Source organism: Molothrus aeneus, chromosome 11 (genome assembly GCF_037042795.1).
Source record: "Molothrus aeneus isolate 106 chromosome 11, BPBGC_Maene_1.0, whole genome shotgun sequence".
Lineage (NCBI taxonomy): Eukaryota > Metazoa > Chordata > Aves > Passeriformes > Icteridae > Molothrus > Molothrus aeneus.
In genome coordinates, this window is record NC_089656.1 from 9361749 (window position 1) to 9384414 (window position 22666).

Sequence of the window (22666 nt, forward strand, 5' to 3'; positions counted from 1 at the left end):
CTCTCCTCGTCAGTGATTGCCATTTATTATATGTTGCACCTTTATCTGTCAAATACCGCAGAGCGCGATATTGATTTGTGTCTGCCGCAAAGCAAAGGTCACTTTGATCAACATACTACAAAACCAGAAAAAGTAGGGTTCTGACATTTCATTACCTGGGAAAAAAAGGACTAAAATAAATAAGAATATGTTTGAGAACAGAGCACTTCAATATCACAGTGTGCAGTAACTGTAATTAACAAAAGAACTGCTCTATTGAGGTTAAAGAGAAAAAAAAGGAAGGCAGGTTTTCTTCCAGTGACTGTTCTTTACATGACTGACTCTGTAACATTACAGCTGTGATCTTACTGAAGGGTTACATTCATTACAAATCAAACACCTTCTGCTTCTCAGATACGGACTTTTAACAAGCAATAAAACTCTGGAACTCTTTAGGAATAGGGGAAGATTTTATAAAACTTTTAATTTTAACTGAAAAAGCCTAATCATACTGGGGACTTTTTATGCTATAGCCAGATGAGGACGTGGTCTCTATGGTAGAAATGCACAGTCTGAAGAGATAAATCACAGGAGACAGAGCAGGACCCACTGCAACATTATGTGTGCCCCAGTTCCACAAGAATTGAAAGGTGGAGCCAGAAAACAAGCCCATATCTTATCTACATTTTCTAATTCAAGTTCCCAAGAACTTGGTTTTCTTTAGGAACTAGCACACAAAAATAATGATTTGGGAGGAAAGTGGTGCTGCAGGTGATGTAGTCTTGTTATTTTCCTTTCTGCCCAGGTGTCTTTCAGGCACCCCATACATTTTGCTTTACTGGGATCAGCAGACACTTCTTTGCACTGTGTAAAGAAAATAGGACCTAATTTCTGTGGAAATTTTTCATTCTGGCAGAAACTTCTGTTGTATATTTTCGGAGTCTGCTCTTCAGTGTAGTTCCCCATCCCTTTCCCAGCAGGTCCTGCAAAAACACCTGTTATTTTTCTATAGGGAACCTAGTTTTCATAACATAATAATACAAATAATACAACAGACTGGGGCTTTTTCCCCATGCAGCACCCGGATGCCCTCAAGTTGTATCTGGTATTTCAGATCCCTGTTTTTTCTAAACAGAAAAATGAATCTTGCAAGTGCTACTGCTCTACCTGAACACAGGTAACCAAGTGGCCAGGCTGCTTTCCCCTCATTACTGTTGGGAAATTTTGTTTTTTTCTGGTTTCATAGTGTTCAGTTCCTCACCTGAAGGCACATTTTCATGGAAATGCAGTGAGCAGTGGCACCTCAGAGCAGTAGGGTGCATATCACAGCTTGCGTGGCATATGGCAGTGCTTATCATGTCAATAACAAAGTCTGAATAATGCAATTCTTGGTTGTAATTATCTTTTATTATTATCAAGGGTCATTCCTGGGCTCTTCATCCTTTCATCTCATGTGGAATTTTGGGCTTCCTTATTAATTAAATAGCCAGTGTGATTGAATTAGCCAATTAGCTCTGCCTGTAGGGATGAGTCCTGATCCAAAGAAAGGGCTTGATTCCACAAACTTGTTGCTGTGAGGAAGAGCCTTGCAGGGAGCTGGCTGCCAAGAGTGGGCTCCTAGGATTTTGCAAACCTGATCCCAGTTAATTTTCAATTATTAGACCAGGTAAAAGTTCCCATTTGGATACTTTCCTATTAGGAAATAACTGTTTATCAGAAATGAAACTTTCCATGGGGTTGTTTGATTTTATTAAAAATAATGTGTTTGAAAATAATCACATGCTGTATAGTGTTCTGCTGTTACCATTTTTTTTCCTCTGAATCATATAGTAATTTTAGATTTGTAAAATTTAAAGTGAAAATGGGAACAAATCCTTTTAGCATTAACAGAAGAGTCCTGACTATTCCCATGTATTGGAAGAGTTTTGCTGTAAAATCCTGTATCACAGAAAATGTCCCAAAAATAAAAAGATTAGTCTCTGTCTTCCACAATTACTTCAACCAGACAATGTATGTTCCCTGCTCCTAAACCACAGATTAAAATCCCACGTGGCAACAGGGCTATGCATCTCTCAAGTATCTGTGCCTGAAAGGCACATTGGCAATGTATGCAAATGCAGCTCATCTCTATCCTGCTCTACTGTTCTCACTCCCTTTTTCTCCTTCCTTTATCTTGACATGTTTACTATTTCTTCTACACTGTGCTTCACTGAATAGCAGATCAAACTTCAAAGCAACTTTTAGTTTGAAATTTGTTTCCAAGCTCCTAAGCTATTCTTTTTCTGACAGCAGTGGATAAGAAATTGTCACTACCACTGGTGACATGTCATCGGGAGATACAGGAATAACAGATGGGCAGCACTGAGATAACAGGAAGTAACTTCTTTAAAAGATTGTGTTGACATCACCAACTATGAGAGCAGAGGTAGAATGACCCCCAGAAGGGAATCTAATCTGCTCAGGCCTTTCTGACTCACAGGTGCTTTTTCTTATTTATTTCCATATGCAGATCATATTGGATCTAAAATAATTTGAAGTTTTAAAACAGCTATGTTAGAGTTGGTAGTAACTATTAATGGGGATTAAGAAAAGGATGAATGGATTTAGTCACTAACTTCAGTGTTTCAAATGATACCACTAAAATGATAAAATTATCATAAAAGATAAAATGATTGCTGATGTTCTTGGCATAACTGAATGCCATTAATAAGAGTCAAGATTCCTTGATTGCAATGTGAGATCAATGGGTTATGACATTTTGATGACAGGCTGATGGATCTGACTTTCTAAATGAAGAATGATGGATTATGACTTCTCAAAAGTATGGCTCATTATCAGCATATCTAGGCAGCTCTTGACACCCACTATACATAACACCTATTATGGAATGTCAAAAGTCTTCACTTTGGGTCCATGGCTATGATATCTGAGGAAAATAATTGTTCTTCTTACTGCAAGGTACTATAGCATATTGCACAAAACACAACAGTGCCTGCTATCTACAAGGAAAGCAGCACAGAAGCCAAGAAAAACAGTGATTTTTTAGCCCTCAGCACATTTCATATCTAACAGATGGTCCACAAGCCTATATGAAACTGTACTTCCTGATGGCAGTAGGAAAATGATATAAAGCATGACATGGGCTTCGTTTGCTCCATTCTATAAAAGTCCACAAACACAACCAGGGATGAAGCAGATCTATAGGAAAACAGATTTCTTGATTTCAAAGAGACCTGCATTAGTGCTAATTACATTTGAAAGTCCCCTGCTATGCTGCACTTCATATTTTAAATTTAAAAAAAAATGTGACAGTGTTTTATTAGTAGTACATTACAGTAAAATTCAAAGTGTTGGTCTTGGGTGTAAATTCTGTTGTGCAAAATTTTTGTACAGTGGATAATGTGGATGCTGTCATGGAGAGTATGTCAGATGCAGGGAATTGTTATGGTTATAAAATAGTGCTTGAACTGTCTGGCCCAATGCCCCATCCTGTACTGAGTGCTATTTTTGAAAGAAGTTTATATTACAGAAGAAACTGCTAAATATAATTTTAAAAAGGTGTTGTGAATGTGGTCTGTTAATCAAAGCATGGTGTTTTCTCGTCTCCTTCAGAATTCTTTGAAAAGCTCTGGGCCACTGAAGGAAAATGAGTCACAGCAGAAGTTTTTGCCTGCCTGACAGACTGAAAACAACAAAGAGCCAGGAAGAGACAGATTTATCCAGGAAGATAGAGCACCCAACCAGCCTCTGCTACAAGCTTCTGAATCACTAGATGTAGATATGCAGGATTTCAAACAGTTTCAAGCCACCATGTTAACATTATATTAATTTGGCTTGGGGCACATCATAATGTATTGATTTTCCATCTTGAACACTAAGATGTTAAACAATTACAAGTTGAAGAATATTAATAATTCTGCTAAGTCTTTCCAATTATTTTGTCTCCCAAAGGACAAAGAATACAGAAAAGCGTCATACTGAGAAAATTACCTCTTTTTACAAAAAAAAAAAACTACCAAAAACACCAAAAAAAAAACAAAAGAAAGAAAAAATAATTAAAGGAAGAAGTATTGTGAATAAATATTCTTTTAAACCAAGGAAGGATCAGCTGAAAAAGAATTCTTTTCCCCTACTGGAAAACAGTGTCTGGCTAAAATAAGGTGCCATTTATAGGAGCTGGACTTGAATCTATGGATCAGCTTTGGAATAGTCAAGGCTTAAAACTAGCTAATTATTACTTAATAAATAGTAACTGTTACCAGACTCCTCTCTGCTTTGGAAGGTCAGTGAATTCCATGTCAGCTCACCATTTCATGTCTGTGCCTGCAGAACCTGAGCCAGAATGGTGCTGGAGGAGTAACAATTTCCAGCACTTGCTGATCTCATGGACTTGCCATTACCTGTGACAAACCAGGAGGGCTCTGCTGGGCTTGGGAAGGCAGGTTCACAAGTGGTGTTGGCTGACAGGTGAGTCACAATTTGCTCCTCTCTGACCTGGGCCCAAGCACACACGAAGAGCCCACTTTGGAACAGCCCCCTGTTCCACTTGGATCTGTTCTTGTGTTATGTCTGCACTGACTGGGGCAGGTGATGGCACAAATCACAGGACAATGGACATCTGTCCTGGACCTCTGCTGCTGGAACATCCCCCAGCAACACCCAGAGTTTCAGTTTGTCCAAATCACTGTAATGATGAGCACATGTTTTCAGGAGAGCCACTGCTTTGTGCTTTACCAGATCCTAAGAAATTTCCTAATGTTATATCACCATATCAACTGCAGAGAAATCCTAGTAAGCAAAGGTTGGATCAAGCCCTAAGTATCCTAGGCTGCTATTTTTTAAAATTCAGTTTCTTTTCTAGAAAAAAAAAAAAAAGCAGCAAAATCTGCCCAGATCCCAGATTTGATGATTTGATGTGATAAATAGTTCATATCTGCTAACTGAAGCCCTCTAAGCAGATCATTGATTATAAAATTTAAACCAAAATATTTCTTCATCCTTAATGGAGAAGTCTGCTACAATTTAATAGTGGAACTACAGGATATTAATAGTGGGTTTAAAGAAATTGCCCTGTGTATCTCCAGAGTTCCCTGTTGCTTGTTGTCCAGCTGTGGCAGTATGAATGGGTTACAGAAGAGAACACTGTTGTCCACAATTCTTACAAACAGAGAGAGGCTGAATCTGTTTACAGCAGCTCCAGCACTAGAGCTCCTGGAGAACTGCAGAGGGCTGGTGCTTCCCCAGGAGAGTTTGCAGGCCCCTCTTGCACCCCTTCCCATCTGTTTGCTTCTCTGGTCACCAAACTGTCCCCTGTGGGGCCTTCACCTGATGTCTGCTGTCACAGGGTGCACTGTCCTTCCACAGCTGTGTGCCTGGTGTTTCACTTAACAAATCCCTAAGAAAAAGACAGAAGTCTTCCAAATAAATTGCTAAAATTCAGCCACATGGCATCTCCCTGACTGCTTCCCTTCCGCCTGCATGTCAGTTGTTTATTTTAGTAATTCTCCTTTGGTTTTACCCTCTCTGGAATAATTCTGTATAATTTTTATTCTACCAAATCAATGAATTAGTAGTCAGTGAAGTTTCTGAAATGGCTGGTCATGGGGGGCAGGTGAGGGTGGAGCTCACTGTGCTTTCCAGTATGAAGTACATTCGTATGTGCCAGTGACTTTTAATAAAGGCAGATTTAGAAAAATCCTAAGTCCTCACCTTAGTGGGTGAGGTAGCTCATCTCCAGATGCTCAATTTCCAATATTAGGAAGTATGTGGCTCTCAAACTTCCAGGCAAATATGAGCCCAGGATGACCAAAGCAGATACTTGGATGTGCAGAGCACTTGGAACAATTACCTTATTGCCTTATTCATTCCTGTGAGGTGTTAACCCAGACACCCAGGAATGGTAATTTAGATGTCACGAGGAGTTATTGAACTCCTCATGTAAGAAAGATCTGTACAATTTGCTCTGAGTGACATCTCAGTGTCACAAGGGGGTGATAGCTGGATGACAGTGCCACTTACTTTTTTCTTCCCCCATCAGAAAGAAGAAAAAACTAGAAAATTTAATTTGTTATAATAATGATTTTTTTTTTTAAATTCAGATTGTAAGAATCTTTTGCACTTGGCACTGTACAACTGAGGAACTAAACATGATCCTTTCCTCAAAAGGCTTTCAAAGAAAAACTGCACTAGCCACAGAAAGATGGACTAACACAGTCCTGGTCAATATAGTAGTCTGTGAGTTAAATATTTGCTCATTTGCATGGCATAAAATGAGTGTCAGTTCTGATTAACTGGGCTTGGTTAGAAAGCTGGAAGAGTAGCACTGCCAGGACAAGCTGGAGAGCAAGTCAAAGACAGGATAGAGCTGTGTAATTATCACAAGAGTTGGGGACAAACAGAAGATTCTCCTGTGCAGGAAAGGATTTCCTGCTCTCTCCCCCTCCCAATTCCCATTTTGTGTTAGTATGAGGGTCTGAAGAAGAGTAGGAGCCTAAATTAAAACATAAAACTCTTGTGAATGTAACTGGGGAAGGCTTTCACCCCTGCATTGGGCATGCAATCTGGAAGAAGTGCTTCTTCTTAAAGAAGTAAAATGTAAGATTTGGAGAAGGACAATTTCAGTCTTAGGGCATTAGCTCTTATTCCATGAAAATTCCTTTAAGCCACTAATTCAGACCAATAAATAACCAGAAAATTAATCTATGGACTACTACTTAGGCCACCACTTGAGTGTTTCAAGGATATAACTTAGAAATGTGATTTCCCCCACCCCCATCCTATCCCACAGAAAACTTGTGATTTTATGTGCTTTTTTATGCATGTATTAAACAAATGGCACAGCTGAATAGCTTTTCTTAAAAACTGGACATTCACCAAAAAGAAGTTTGCCAGCACAGACAATTAGGCTTTCTTCTTTTAACAATAGATTGACTGACTGGCACATTTGAAATGCGAGCGTATTTTTTATTCCTCCGTTCACCCTTTGAGCTGATAAACATGAACAATGGGAAACAGCTGGGACAGGAAAACATTTTAGTTTGTATTTTCAAAGCAAGCAAGAAATAAACCCATCAGTGGGAGCCAGATCACATCTTCTGCCTTAGGGGTAGTCAGCAATTGGGGGGAAAAATACAATCCATATTTTTAATCAAACATTACATATTTATTAATGTGCAGCTGGCCTATTGTGTGCATGATTTTTTTTCTTTAACGCTGTGCTGCGTCCGTCAGCCTGACATTGTTCTGTAACTGACATTACTCTATAAGGATCTGGAAATGCACAGATTTAATAGGAATCATTGAGACAATTGCTTTCTGTATTATTAGGTCTGTGTGACGTAGGTACCATCTGAAATTCAATTTTAGAAGAAAAATAAGATATTGTTCTATCAAGGCAATTTTGTGCACCTGTGATACAGTAAGAACATACACCCCCATGCTCCTATTTTCCTCCTCACTCATCTAACTTCACGGCTGTTAATGATACGTGCCACTCTTTTGTTAAAAATGTTTGGCCAAATGTATTTTGATGCTTATTGAGATTAAACTTTCAGTACATCTCCCTGGTAGCAAAGGTTGGGCTGTTCATTAGTTGGAGGTTTGGCCTTGTCAGGTTCCATTGACTGCTGGCTAAAAGGATCACTTTATCATCATTTGTCTGCAATGGAGACAGTCTTTATTCAGCCTTGATTCCTCTGGGGTCACAGCTGTCATAACTTCACGTGCTTTATAATGCAGACCCCAGTTTCACAATCCCCTCAGGTAATTGTCTAATAGATTCAGTTTACCTTAATATAGATAATATGTTATTTACAAAGAAATACAGGGGAAAGTCAGGGACAATATTGCTCAAAACATCCCCCTCCTAACCTATTGCTTGGGATCAATCATTTGGAAATTATGTTAAACTCAGTTCTGATTTTGAACCCAAAAGGGAAATATACCTCTTTTTCTGAGTTTTACTCTGTTTTACTCTGATCCTTCAGCTGCAAATCTCTAGACTGAGCCTGGAGATTTTCTGCTGGTAAAATTTGAGATAACTCTGCAAATTTTTCTAAGGCTATGGTGTTTTGGAGAACGAGGCCTTCATTTTCCCTTACAGTTCTGATCCTGCATATTTTATGTGCTGGAAACTATAGTTCAATATAACTTGAAACAGTAAGTTTGACTTCAGGTTAATGTGTTAACCTTTTGAGCCAGAAACCAGCAAGGGCAAGGATGGGCTACTGCTGCCCCTTCTTGTCCAAGGGGGCACCCACCTGGTGCTCTGAGGAGGGTCTCTCTTCTATGGAGCAACTCCAGTTTTGCATCTCTTGACAAAGGAACTGGAAATGAGACAACAAGGCCAAAGAATCAGCTTGTCTCCATTTGATTTAGTAAAACCTGAAATCTTTTTACGAACCCTGGAAAAGCTCCATCATGAGCATGTGAGAAGCCCATTTTTGAGTGCCTTGGTAACCAGTGCATTCCCCTTGCAGGTCAGCTGCTGCCTTTTTCAGAACCAGAAACAGCTTGGCTCCCCAGAGGAGATGGGCTGAGCAATTTCCACATTTGGTTTTCTTTAAAATTCTTATTAAAAATTAGTGGAAAAAATTGGAGCTTGATTTTCACACTGGTACTACTGCTTTTACAAAGTGCTGGCAGCTTCAGTTTCTCTAAATAAGATCTACTTCTAATATTTTTTATTTTGTATCTTTTAAGGATTACACAGAAACAATTGCATACTTCACAGAAAGTAGTTACCCCATTATGTTCTTAGTATCCCTACCAATAAAAATTTGCATTTCACTATTTTTCAATAGGAAGAATGATGTTGCCAAAGTATCCAGAAAATGCATTTAACAGAAAATGCAGTTCTGCATCAGATTTCTAATACAGATCTATATGGGTCCAGAAAGATCCCTCTTTGAAGGTAACTGCTTAAGGGGAGCAATTTCAGAGACTTCTAATCATTAACAGAAATCCTTTATGTAAAGTAAACATAATGAAAAATAAACACCTGGGAGGGTGTGGTGGGAGTCTAAACTTCAAGAGGGAAGCTGTGCTTTCCTTTCTATTTGTGGAAGTTTGTGGGTGTTCAGATCCACAGAATGGTCCCACACCTTCCTCTGCAGGAAGATTCAAACACCAAATCCTCTTCGCAATTCACTGACTGGCTATTTCTTTTACAAAGTTTTCCTGAATGAGTGTCCATATTTTTGAAACAAAACATGTATTCCATCAATGGCATCTTCTCACAGTAAAGTTTCTTTCAAATTCCACTCAGTCATACCTCGTGTGTGAGATTATGCACCAGCATGTGTTGAATTTCCCAGCTGATATCTTAACTAGAAGCTGATTTTCATTTGAGCTTCTAATTCAATGCCACAACTCATTGCACTGCAATATCTTAATTACAGTAGGAGATTGAGAAGGAAACAAGGAAATGCAGCTGTAGTGTTGTGGAAAGTCACCCTTTAATTATTAGCTTTCATTTATTTTTTTATTATTTTTTTCAAAAATGTCTTCCATAGAATAAATTAATTCAAAATAGCTATAGAGCAAATTAACATTACACAGGGGGAAAAAAGCAACAAAAATCCTCACAACCCTCAAAGCAATCTTTTAAAGGATTGCATAAAAACTGCATACAAATGCCTGTTTCCATGTGTATTGTTGCACCATCCATGAAAGCAGCCTTTAAGACAACTCATCTTACAGAGGAAAATGTCCCTAGATATAGTGTTGATCATTAGAAGCACTACAGTGCATTCGTCTGCTTGCACCCCACTTTGATTACTATACAGCAAAGATGGCCACAAGCACTCAGAAAGTTTTATTGAGGCTTAAATCTTCATTCAAATGATGTAAAGGGGCATTGAATGAAGATTTAGAACTCTATAAAGCTGCTTGGCAGTGTCTGTGGCAATCTATGCCACATAAAAACTGAAATGCTTCTACTTTCTTATTGAAACATTTCTACTGTAATTCTTCAATATTAGGTAGCAGCCACAGTGTTAGGACATTACCACATCTGGGAGTATTTCTCTTACTGAGGGTTTGCCTGCAATCAGTTGTGCAGGATATTATAGAATGTTGATGTCTAGGACATAATGGAAGAGGAATTGTTACTGCAATTACATATTATTATGCTTTTCAGAAGATAATGTGGGTTCATTCATGTGAGTATTTTGAACTAGCAAATACCCTAATTGCTTACATGTCTGTTGTAATCTTAAATCCAGTTGACATATCTGATGTACTGCTGCATTTTAATCTGGCCACTTGCACGTGTCCTCTTTATGATTTTCCTCTGACCTGCCTGAACTGTGCAAACAAGGAACAGGAGTGTCTTGCACATTGCCTTTGCAGTTTTGGTCTGAGTAAACACCCAGGGGGACAGAGAGACAGCACTGGAACCAAGTGTACTTTTTTTCAGGAATATACAATTAGCCTGTGCAAGAGCAGGGTAGGTACTAATGATCTGATTGTGCTATAATGACAAATTTGTGAAAGAGTGTGTGTTCTGCTCCAACTCTCCTCTCACAACGTGTTGGATTGATGGAGGATGTGTGGCAAAGTATTCACTCATTCACTTAACCAGAAAACAAAGGCAGATGATTAAGAAACATCAGTATTCTGAAGCAGCAATCAAACTGACCCTGCCAAGGAGTGGAGAACAGCAAGCCCAGCCAAAAAGTGCTGCAGTTGTCTCGTGTTAGAACTGCAGGTGTACAGGCAGCACTTTTTCACAGACTTTCCTGAGACAGCCAGCAGGGCCAGACAACAAAGCTCACTCCATGGAACAGCATGGTGCTTATGGCAGTCTTGTGTGCACGTGGAGTGACAGAAAATGGTCAAATATGTGCTTTAAGAAATTCCTGCTTAATAATCCACTAGAGGGAGCTTATGTATAACCTCTGCCAGGCCAATTATCTCAGAACCTGCTATTGCATAATTAACAAAGGTGAGGTAGTTACGAGGGGGATACCTGCACTGCTGTTCTCTTCTTGATGTGTCATCCTGGAGCTCAGGAATGGCACTTTTGGAGTCTCCAGCTCTAGCCAGAAGAGCAATTTGCTTTTCTCAAGTGGAATCAGCATTCTCATTGGCATCAGCTGGGATTCACTTCATCACTGACACACTCAAACCTGAGAAAAAACCAGCCATTCCTGAGAGAGGACTTACCCTTAAAGCATTAGCAAAGCTTCACCTAACCTATCCTTCTGTCCTTGTTTCAATTCTGACTGCAAAACAAGAGTTCAGTAGCTATGATTCCCACAGAAGAAGCTGGCAAATTACCTGGACTGCAGACTGGGCCTCAGTTTGTTTCAGTAGGACAAGGCTTTCAGCACAGGGTTTGCCTGGCACTGCTCGTTTTCCAACTGGAAACTGCCTCCTTTCTCTGGGAGACAGCTGGGATAAAATTGGTGTCCTTGACAATATTTAACATGCAAACACCTGCAACTATTTCCTATAGTGTTAGCTAATAAAAAGACAGGTTTGACTCCCGTATCAGAAATATCAACTTTAGTTTAGCAGCAGAGATGTACTTGCAATTACAATTCTAGCTAAATCTAGACATAACACACTTTCAAGCTACATACCCTCATAGTACAGTCTAAGTAGTCAGATACACTATCAAAAAGCTTATCATAAAACTTGAAATTGCTGTATCCTTTACACTCGTTGCCTCTTTTTCTTTCTGTTTTTTCTGTTGGAAGAGAAAACTTATGACTACACTTCAGCTGTCACCAGCTTTCAAGGTTATACTGATAGGAATGAGAAACATATTCCTAATCTGCATACCAATGCATTGAGAATGCAAAGGCAGGCTTTTTGCCATTGAATAGATGATGATAAGGTCTTAAGTCTTTTGAATTTCTTGTGTTGTACTTGTATTATCATATGATTTCTTAAGCCAAGAATGAATATGTAAATTTCTTGCCACTGACTTGCTCCAAAATAATGGACATTACACTTGCACAGTGGCAATTCAGAGTGTAAAATTGATTAATATTTGTTTTCAAAATGACATGCAATGATGTATGGATCCTTTTACAACTTAAATTAATACTTTAAAGAGATGAATGGTCTCTACAGAGGATGTTAAAGTTCAAGCTGAGAAATTTGCATATTTATATTACAACCAACTGATAATAATTGTCGAAACAGAATGTAATGTGGTTCGTTTTTCATTTTAATCTGGTTGTACTCAAACACAGGACCTCATTAACTTCCAGCAACTAATACAGCATTATCAGTCCCCATAAACCAGGCTTGCCTTGAATTTATGAATTTCAAAGACTATTTCCAGTGCTGAATCCCTGTTAAACACTGGGTCAGTCACTAGCAGGTGAACTCCATGTCAGATGCTGTAGAAGCATGAAAGTTACCTGGGCTGAAGTGCTGGAAAATCCCATGGCCAGGTGCCTACTTTGGCTCCTACACTCAAAGCCAAAATTAAGGTGTGATATAAACATCTTGCCTTTGGAAGCTCACTCAAAGACAGACTGGTTTCCTCTGGATGACCAAGATCAGGAAACCCAACTTCACCCATTTCCTATGTTAGGCAGTATTCTTTAACATTAAAAAAAAAAAAACAAAACAATGAAAAATGAGCAAGAGATCTTTCATTGAGATATAAGTTTTGCAAAAAGAAAATACATAAATTGTGATTGAGTAGATAAGCAAACTTGGGTGATATTGAGCATACTACCCAAATAAATACTATCCACTTGGGTTTAAGTAACAGTAGCAATAGAATTAGCAGTATATTGCTTTTCTGAGGCGAGAAATATAAAATAAGCATGCTGTCAACATGTCCTGGGTAGTGCATTATAGGTATTCTTGTTGGTGCTCTTTTACATTTCCATATGTATTGGGAAAATGTACATTTCTCTAAGAATGAACAGTTAGCAAGGAACTTCACAGTTCTGTGAGTTTCTTGTGGTGAAATGGATATTGAATCTTCTAATAATGATGCTTGTTTCTTTAGCTCACTAGAAGTTGATGGCTAGAAAAAGAGGAAGCTTTGCTTACAGTGCACCACCTTCAACTGTTTTTTATTTTCCCACGTAAGCATTGGTTAAAGGCTGGTGTGACCCTTCTGTTCAGGAGGTCTGGTGTGTGACTGCTCTGGTGGAATGGAAGAGCAAATGTGCCTTTCCTTTAATGCTGTAACAGCTACAGGGAGCTCAGGACTCAAAGGGGATGTCTGACAGCTGGCAATAGCTGGAGTATGGATGCATTTGGAGTCTCCTAACTGTATTCCTACAGGGAAGGGGATAACATTCCTCAACTAACGTACTCTAGTCCAAATGTTGTCTTTAGGCAAAGAACAGGGCATTTAGGTCAGCCCTATGGCTGCTGTGTGCAGTACTGGGACAGTACCAGGAGACTGTGAAAAAGAGAAGGAACACTGTAGAAACTCTGTAAAGGAATTAAATGTGTACTTTGCTAGTAAGAATACCAAGAACTTTTACTTAACTGAATGAAAAGCTCTAAAATGTCAATACCTGGCATTATAACTTATTTCCTAGGAAGCCATCCAGTCTTCCCATTGCAACCTCACAAAAAACTTTTTTGTAGATATTTCTATCAGCTGACAAATCTCTGGAGGACAACCTGTTCCAGCCTGTTCCAGCTGCACAGTGATTGAACATTGATTTGTTGCAACTTAATAATGGGGTAAGAATTGACTCTTTGGATGCTCCTCACAAAAGAAGTCCAGAGAACAGAACAGGAAGATGCCTTGTTGAATTCACAAATTTGTTATTGAGTGAGCTATGCTGCATCCATTCAAAACTTGAAAACGAATTAAAAAAAAGGGCAGGCAGAGCAGTGAAACATCTTCTTCAGCATATAAACTCATCCATCCTATATGTTGGTAACTAAATGATGACTAAATAATTGATTTTTCATTGTGAAGAGTAGGTACCTTCCTATAGAGCTCTGTAGTGGGACCTGTGCTGTAACATATTCACAACTGATTTAAGAAAAAAGGAGGAGTGCATATCCTGGTGGCAATTTAATATCTAGTAGAACATTACCAGGACAGTGAAAACATAAACTGACCGAGGCTTGGTGAAGAATCGCTGAGCAACTTGGTGATAAAACAGCGAAAGAGACAAGAGGCTGACAAAAAACGAGCATTGCACAGGTGGGGGAAGGGAAGAGAAAACAATACTCCAAACCAGAAACACAGTATGGCACCCTAAATAATTAATTATCACTTAGCAAAGTGGGAGAGTATTTATGGACAGTAAACATTAACTCAATGCTTAGGTGAGGAAGGGAAAAAACATTATTTATATACAGCATCCCTGACTGATGAATACTTTTCTGTGTTTGATCTCAAAGGTGGTATTAGAGAATAACATAGAGAAAAATAATAATGACAACAACATTCTGGAAAAGATACTGAAAAATTAATTGGATAAGATTCCTTTGATAAGGACAGGAAAGCATGAGGAAGGGTTGTAAGAAGTCTATAAAAACATTCCTTAACATGGAAAAGTGATGTGGGAATGAATGGTCACCATATCTCATAATACTACATCAATTAGGGAGCAATCTGGGAAATTACAAAACAGCAGGTATGTAGAAATACATATCACTTTACACATTTCCTATCTTATCAAAACAGACTTCTGTACTATATTTAGATGTTAAAATTGTGTGTGGGTTCAGAAGATGACTGGAGAAAATTCAGACAAGAAATGTCCATCAGAGATTATTAAAGCACAATGACGCAGATCTAAACAGCAACCCCTGAACTCAAGATTGCTGGGAATAGTAAAACTGCTATGGGGAAAGCTTCATTTCACTGCTGCAGCCTTATGCCTGTTTTTGCAGACATCTGCAGGAGCCAGTATGTGGGGTTAGCTGCTTGCACAGAGCACTGCTGGGCTGCAGTGGAGGGCAGCAATGGCCAGAACTGGAACACAGCAATTCCTGTCCTGCTCCAGTCTCAGTGAAACAGATCACAGAACATTTTGCTTTTCAACACCAGCAACCATACTGGCAAAGTTTTCTTACTGTAGCAAAATTCCTTGCCAGTGAACCACGGGTTTTGTAGTACAAGTTCCAGCAATCCCTATGAGGCAATGAGGGCAAGTTAAGCCATCAGAAATATATATTCACACGTGGAAATTGTTCGTAATACTGCTCTTCTTTTCCCCGGAGACAACTCCATTTCCACAGCCTTGAGAAACGCACACACACACACACACACACAGACACAGAGAAACAATCAATAGATACCCTTAGAGAGCCCCTTATAGCATGTCGTGCTCCACGGATTTTGATAATATCAATCATAATTGAGTTAGATAAAATCCATCTGACTTTCAGGATGCTGGGGTCAGCTGGGGACGCAATGCCTCACTTCACATCAATTACCACATGTAGTAAGGTGGTGGTAAGCAATCCCATTTGATAGTTTGCAGCTATAAATAATTATATGGCAATAGCAGTAAAGTTGGCTCTTGGGCACAATACAGAATCATGAATTTTCATTTACTTATATCTCAGATGCTGTTAGGCCTCCTGGTTTGAAATGTGAACCCCTGATTAGGTGTATTATTTTTCTATTAATACAGTATGTACAGCTGGTAGGTGCTTTTGAATGACCACTTTATACTTTTTCTTATTTTGTGAGAATATTTTCATTACAAATATGACCACATGATTCACAAGGACTGATTAGAAATTGCTGTGACAAAGCAAACTTGGTTTCAGTCTCCTTTATTGTCATATTCCATCTTTCATTCAATTTAGGGTCTGTCCCATCCAAGTCTCTGCAGGATTTCAGTAATTTTTTTTTTATATGCTGTATAATAAATTCTTAGCAATTTGAAAACATACAGAGTAAAGCAGGATTATTAATCAGAAGAGTAGCCCAGAAAGGTTCCAAAAAAGTTCAGGTATTTTTTGTAATTCCTTGCTTTGCCTGGATACCTGTTCCTTTTAAAATGCTGGGTTTATTTACACATTCTGTATTTTAAGAACATTAGTGAACAGAGGCAGAATGGACATAAAGTCAGATTAGGAATAAGGTAGGAGCATGGGATGGAGTTTAGCTGCTTTAAGTGTGAAGATCAGAAAGAACCAAACTGAGGAACACCTAAGGAAAGCTGGACAGGTACAAGAAGAACAGGATGATGGAGCAGAGAACTGGAAGAAGTACAAAGGCCAAGTCTTCCTAAACATATCAAGGTATCTCTATGGTCCCTAAAAATGCAATAGAATTCATTTGACATTTTCAAAGCAATGTGTTTTATATTATACCCTAAGATGTACAAAGCCCACCTGACAAGAAGAAACCCTCCACAAGTAGCAGCTTCTGTCATCACCACCTCTCACCATGGATCAAAGAATGAACAGTGGAACATTTCATGCTCTGTCCTGGAGATTTCCATGGTGGAAAAGGGGCTGATTTCACTGAAGACTTTGTTTTGAGAAGTGAGTCTGCCATAGAGAGGGGTTGCAGAGCACTCCCACAGAGCACTGCTTCCAGTTTGCTGGGGCTGGAGGTGTTGAACAGGACACGGGCAGGGAAAAACAGCCCTGGGGCAGTGCCTGGAACCAAAAGATGTGAAATGGAATAACAATGGCTGTGCAATACCAGGCAGGATTTAACAGTCAAGAACAGAAAAAAGATACTTCATCAGCAAGATGGTTGCATGGGGTCTGATTTTAGGAAAGTCTTGCTCTTTCTTTCACTCTGACCTGAAGACCAGTTGTGAAAACCATTAGCATTTTGATCAGTAAGGAAAATCAAAAAATGTTCAGAAACCTGAGAAAGAATTAATCTAAGAAAAAGTCTTCTAAACAGGAGGAAGATTAAATGCATTAAGGATGTCATAGATATTTGAACAAGAGTCAATGATTTAAAGGGAAGGCAGATTACATGTGCCAAAGGAATGCATAGTTGTCACTAATTCCAGGTGAATCACTAAAAAACATTTGAATATAAAAGGGAAGGCTTGCTGTAAGAATTATATCCTTAATTATGATTTGATAGGCCAGACCTAATTTTAGTAATGCAACCTATGTAAAAATTGGGCATCCATTGCTTTAGGAGGCCCAGGTCACAGCCCACAGAGCAGCATCTTGCTGATCAGAGAACTGGTATTTAGCAGCATGAATTGAACTGCAATCAACAAGGAGCCTGATTTGTGTTCTAAATTGGTGTTTAGCAGCATGATCTGAACTGCAATCAGGGGAGAACTTATAGCCTTTTCTAGGGGGAGCAAATGGATAATTTCCAGTCTCATTACACAAAATATTTGTAGCATCTTAAATTAGATTGGAAAAGATCCCAAATTATTTTAACATGAGATCTGTAAGAGAACTTTTTGAATATATTTTAGAGCAAAAACCTGCAGAAATGTAAAGGTTCTAGTAAAAGAATTACTCTAAGCATGCCTTTTATAATTTTTCACATTATAAAAGGAAAAACCTCAGAAAAGCTATTGTGAACAACAAGTAGGCATTTTGTTGCTGTGTTTTTTACTGTGTTCCTTCATTAATTTCTCTGCTCTATAGCACACTGCAATACCTGCATGAATTGTTTGTTTTTTCTTCAGCAAACCAGGATGCTTCCCAGAAAAATTTCAACACAACTTGATAAGAAAGGTGTATTGCCTTGTGTCATAGGCCAGTCTCCTGAGGTCACTGCTCAGAGCATACTTGATCATAGCATCAAATAGTAACCCCTAGCCATATTCAAGAATTTGGTGGCCTTAGAGTGACCCTGATGCCCTGTGCATCATCCCACTGGCACTGCTTTCCCTGTAACTCTGTCATCAATCTGATATTATACCCCAAATACAATATTGCACATTGTCCTCACAATTGGATATTCCAACAAACACGTTCCATGCTGTTTTGTACATTTTGTGTTTGTCTTGTGTTTTATTTCTTCTCCTATCTCAATCACAGCCAACGGTCACTGAGAAGATCTGGCTCCCCGGCCTGTTGCCATTGCTCTGCATATTCATGAGCAAAATCTTTCCATATCCACATGGCAAACCTTTCAAACTGTCATAAAGAAGAAATAATCACCTTTTCTTTAAACTCTAACAAAGCCCACCAGAGCTGTGCTCTTTGTATAATAGTTAACATTGTCACTAGTAATCAATTTATTTTACTGGTAAAGACAGTATTCTCATGACAAGTCAAAGACCTTTGGAAACAGTACATCTGTGCCTGCTATTTAAGCACACACAGACACAAAGAGGCAGAATATATTAGAAACAAAAAATATGTCAGCTTGTATAATGGTCCCATTGTTTGCTCTACCAGAGAGGTATTGTGCCATAACATATGATGCTGAATGTGCTTTTCTTGTCCTCCAGCCTTCATAATAAAGTATTTGATGCAAATACTCTAATCACATGGAGAAGATGCGGATGTGAGCTGTCCTTCCTTTCATTGCTATCCCTGCTGCCTCAAGAAATAGATTTTTATGAATATTAAAAAACCCAAAGAGCAAATTGATGGAATTCTACTTTAGTGTGTTACTTTTAATAGCAGGTGCTCGATTCACACTTGGCTCAATATGAGCCCCTCAGCCAGACACTGGAGCTACATCACAGCAATGTTCAGCAATGGTGCCTCTCTTGTGCCTTCTCCATTAGGCTGCTTAATTATTTCGAATAGGATAAACCAGAAAAGGTAAAAAAGGCACAGAGAGCAGCATATACCCTATGAAATTCCTTCATATATAGCACTGTAACTGTATGCAGCCCTTTGCAGCACTTCCTAATGGGTAGTACCCACAATGTACAGAAAAAAAGTGGCTTTCCAGAGTGTAGGAAGAGGTAGAACAGGTCACTTCATTCATTTATTACACCTCCTCCTGTGCAGGGGAAGTCTCAAGTCTGAGGTACAACTTCAAATACACAAAGTGATCTTAACTAGGAAGGAGCATGTTTAATTATGCTGCATGGACCATAGAATGACCCAGTGCTAAAACAGTTCCTCCAGTTCAGTATTTCTGTTCCTACTCACTCATTTATCAATGCTTGATAAAGAATAGGGAACATCTGCCCATGAGAGAAAGACAAAGGGCAGGAATAACTTTGGAGAGGATGATGGCCTGTAATCAGGACTGGCAGCAGAGAGGTGTCACAGGTCCAGCCCAGCCACACTCCACAAAGTGCCATTCTCTGTTGACAGACAACAACCCCCTTGGGCAAGCTTGTCCCTTCCCTGGCTGTGCACACAGCTCTGCACAGCTGGAATCTGCCAATTTCTCTGTAAGGGGAGAAAGGGTCTCCCATGAAGCAACCAGGACAGACAGGGATGTTTATCCCAACACATTTTGTTGTAGTGCAGCTACATCACATTTTCTACCAGAAGCAGCTGCCTCAATCCTATCCTACCTAGTGCTGCACATCTCATGGTGTGGTGCAGGAGCTGCCTGGAAAACAGGGGAGTTTCCAGAGTTCTGCTTTGTGGGACTTAAACATGTTCTTCCCAAGTTGTTTGGTAGGAATATCATAATGCTTCTCTGCTGTCTAGATTTGGAATGGAAGGACAGAGCAGGTAAATAATCTTCTACTTTCCCTTCCTGGGCACCCACTCATAAATTGGGCTGTCATGTCCATGTCTACATGAGAGTATTGCACACACTGAAGCAGCACATGGGGCTTTAGAAAATCAATAGCTTCCATGTTATATTATCAAATTTCATACTTTCTTTCCTTATGGAAACCAAGGAAACTTCATGTGTGTGTGAGACAGCCACTGCAGAAAGCAATAATGCATCAAAATCAACTTTAAAGCAGCACTAGTTAAGTGCAATAGACTAAATATTGCCTGCTGCAGCATGCAGCCAGTATGAAACGAGCAGAAATAAAATCAGAGACGCAATTAAAAAGCTCTGTTAAAGGTACCTGATATTAGGCACCAGGTCCATGTGGCCATTAAGGTCTGGCACGAGCAGAAGGGGCCTGCAGAGGTTTGTGTAGGGGATGGAGCTCCTTGGGACCCATTAACAACCTTTAGCAGCCCTTCCCCCAGACACCGGGCAATGTAACAGAATTCCTACATCTCAAAAGCCCACTCTATAAACAGACATGAAATCTGAATATTCAAACCTCCAGCCCTCCTGCTGAGCACAGCTGAGCATGCTGCAGCTCAACTTCAAAGCAAGAGAGTCATGAGAAAGGAAGCACAGCCTGGTGGCACAGGGGACTGGGAGCTGGTGCCTGGCTGGGCTGGATGGCTCTGTGTGTGTGCTGTTAAACTGTGCTCTAATGTACACAGCACATCTTCAGCTTTGCAAAAACAGGCTCAACATTTGGCTTTTCTCAGGGTCAAAAGCACCTACTTATTACTCGACTGTTGATTTGCATTTCAAAAGGCCAGGCCAGCTCTCAATATACTGCTGCTTTATAATAACTCACTGTGGCTTGGATAATAATTTAAGTTTTGCAGTGAGAGCAGAGGTTATTTTGTGCTGGGGCCAGGTGCTTCAAGCCATGGAGCATTTGAATCCTGGGGCTGGGACCGTGCACACCAATCCCCATCACCAGGTCTGTGCAGCAAGGCCAGGGCTCTGAGCTGCTGCTGGCCAAGGAAGGAAATTCTGATTGCTGGGGCACAATGACAGTCAGGCTATACTGCAACAGCCAAGACTGGTGATTTAAAAAAATGCTCATGGATTTGGAGATTCAGTTATAGCTCCCTGTATTGCTCAATTTTGAATTTTCGTCTTCTGCATGCCTAGCAAATAATCAAACCACTGGCAGTTCAGAGGATCACTATCAGTGGTAGGTCCTCAAAACTTAACACTGTTCTGACTTCCCAACTCCTGTCCCAGTATTCACTAAAACAAAAGCACCTTCCCTCCAAACCATTTCCCAAAACAGAATGTTTGAAATTTAGACTGGAAGAAAGTAATGTCCCTTTTGAGGGAGATGCCATTGTCTTACTAGAGCTTCTGCTGCTGCCCAGGGACTCTATCCAGTGTTTTCATCTAGCATTCCATGCAGGTGCCATTAGTGACACCTTAACATGTTCAAGCTCACCTCTAATGAACAAGCATGAAGGAGCCTGGGGTACTTCCTTGTAAAAGTGTCCAAAGGTGGGCTTGTAAGAGCATTGTTTCTGTAGGAGTGACCAGACAGCTCCCAATTAAGGAGGACACTGTGAAGAAAACTGTTTGTCTGTTCTTTATGACTTAGGACTTTTGAATTGCTTAATTGCAGTTGTTGAGGTTTGTACTAGGACAGTTCAGAGCTTGCAGAGTTTGAAATGAGACATGTACCTGCAATGCAGCCAGACAGAAGCACTGCTGACATCCCTGGCAGAGCTATTAGAAGTTGCTGCATCTGAGGGTCAGATCGATTTACCTTTCTTCACCTTTTAGAAACACAGGCTGAACTGTAATCTGCTTGGTTTTGGTAGTGGATTTACTTGTTGCTTCTTTTATCCTTAATGGAAACATACACATTTACCTTTGGATCACTCATAATTTCTGTTTGCTTTCTGAGCTCTCAGACTGATCCCTCTTATGCTCTGCAAGCCAGCACTTTCTAATTATCTTTATTGCAAGGCCCATTGTAAAAGATAAAATGATAAGAGCATTTGTGCAATCTATGCCCAAGTCTCTCAATATGCCCTTGCCAGGCTGTAATAGCATCATTGCCTCTCACTGAGGGCAGGGCCTCTCTGAAGTTCAGATGGTAGCAGTGGAAATGTGGGCTGGTAACACAGTGATAGGTTCCATTTTTCACTGTCAGTGAAAGCATTTTTATTAAGCACATATGTTAAAAGTGAGAGGTTTTCAAGAACATGCCATGAGGTGAGTTGCAGTTGGGAAAGCCGTCTTTACACTGACAGCAGGTGCAGAAGTCCATCCTCATGGGGATCTTTAAAAAATATAGATCTGAGATTAACCTTCCTGGCCACTGTATGTCATATGCATGTCATCAAAACCTCAGCATGGATCTGGCACTAAAAATATCTGGTTGCTATTAGATGAAAAGCGAGGCGATGATGAGTGTTTTCCACAGTTCAGCATGTTGCTTGTTGTTGGGATCACTGGTTTGGGGCTGGAGGAGGAGGAGCAGGGCAGGAACATTCATATCAGGCCCTGATGCTAAAAACGTTCAAACCTTAGTTTTACGTAACAAAAGAGCTTGTATTTCTGAATTACACATGTGCACAGCCACGTGTGAGCTCTGGCACTGGATATTGACTCAGTAAACTGCCTAGCTGGCAAACAGCTTTGACTCAGTAGTGCATAGTTGCACCTCTAAACTGCACTGAAAATTCCTACAATCAAGAAAGCTTCCTTATCATGTATTATTTTCATGAAGAAACAGCCAAAACATCGAGATCTGGCACAAAGGGACTTGTATAAGAGGGAGTGATTGCAAATAAAGATGTTGGGTTGTGCCAAGGAAGAGATAGAGCAGCTTTTCTCTCCAATTACTGCCCACCTTATTTATTTATCCCACCAAGACTGAACACAATCACCTGAGTGACTGTCCCAAAGCACTGCTCCTTCCCCAGCTCCAGCACTCAGCAGCTCTGATGGAACTTTGGAAGCAGGGAATCAAACAAACCTTCACCTGTTCCTGCTCTCCTCAGGATGCTGGAGGGTGAATCTCTCATTGTGTCCACAGCATTAACTAAGACAGTAAGAAGGGAAAAGAGTGTCTGGAAAGGTGTTGGTGAAATTACTACTACA

The 22666-nt window shown here is 39.8% G+C and overlaps 1 long non-coding RNA gene across 2 annotated transcripts in view; it reads right to left on the reverse strand.

Annotated features, from left to right (window-relative positions):
* Positions 1-6933: 6933 nt before the first annotated feature.
* Positions 6934-22666, reverse strand: part of LOC136561456 (uncharacterized) — a 152472-nt gene continuing 136739 nt past the window's right edge. Inside the window, exon 4 of one of the 2 annotated variants that reach the window (XR_010784347.1) lies at positions 6934-8303. This is a non-coding gene — a long non-coding RNA (uncharacterized lncRNA). Of the gene's footprint in view, positions 8304-15688; positions 16540-22666 lie in introns of those variants that run through there. The other variant, XR_010784346.1, reaches the window with a different exon arrangement.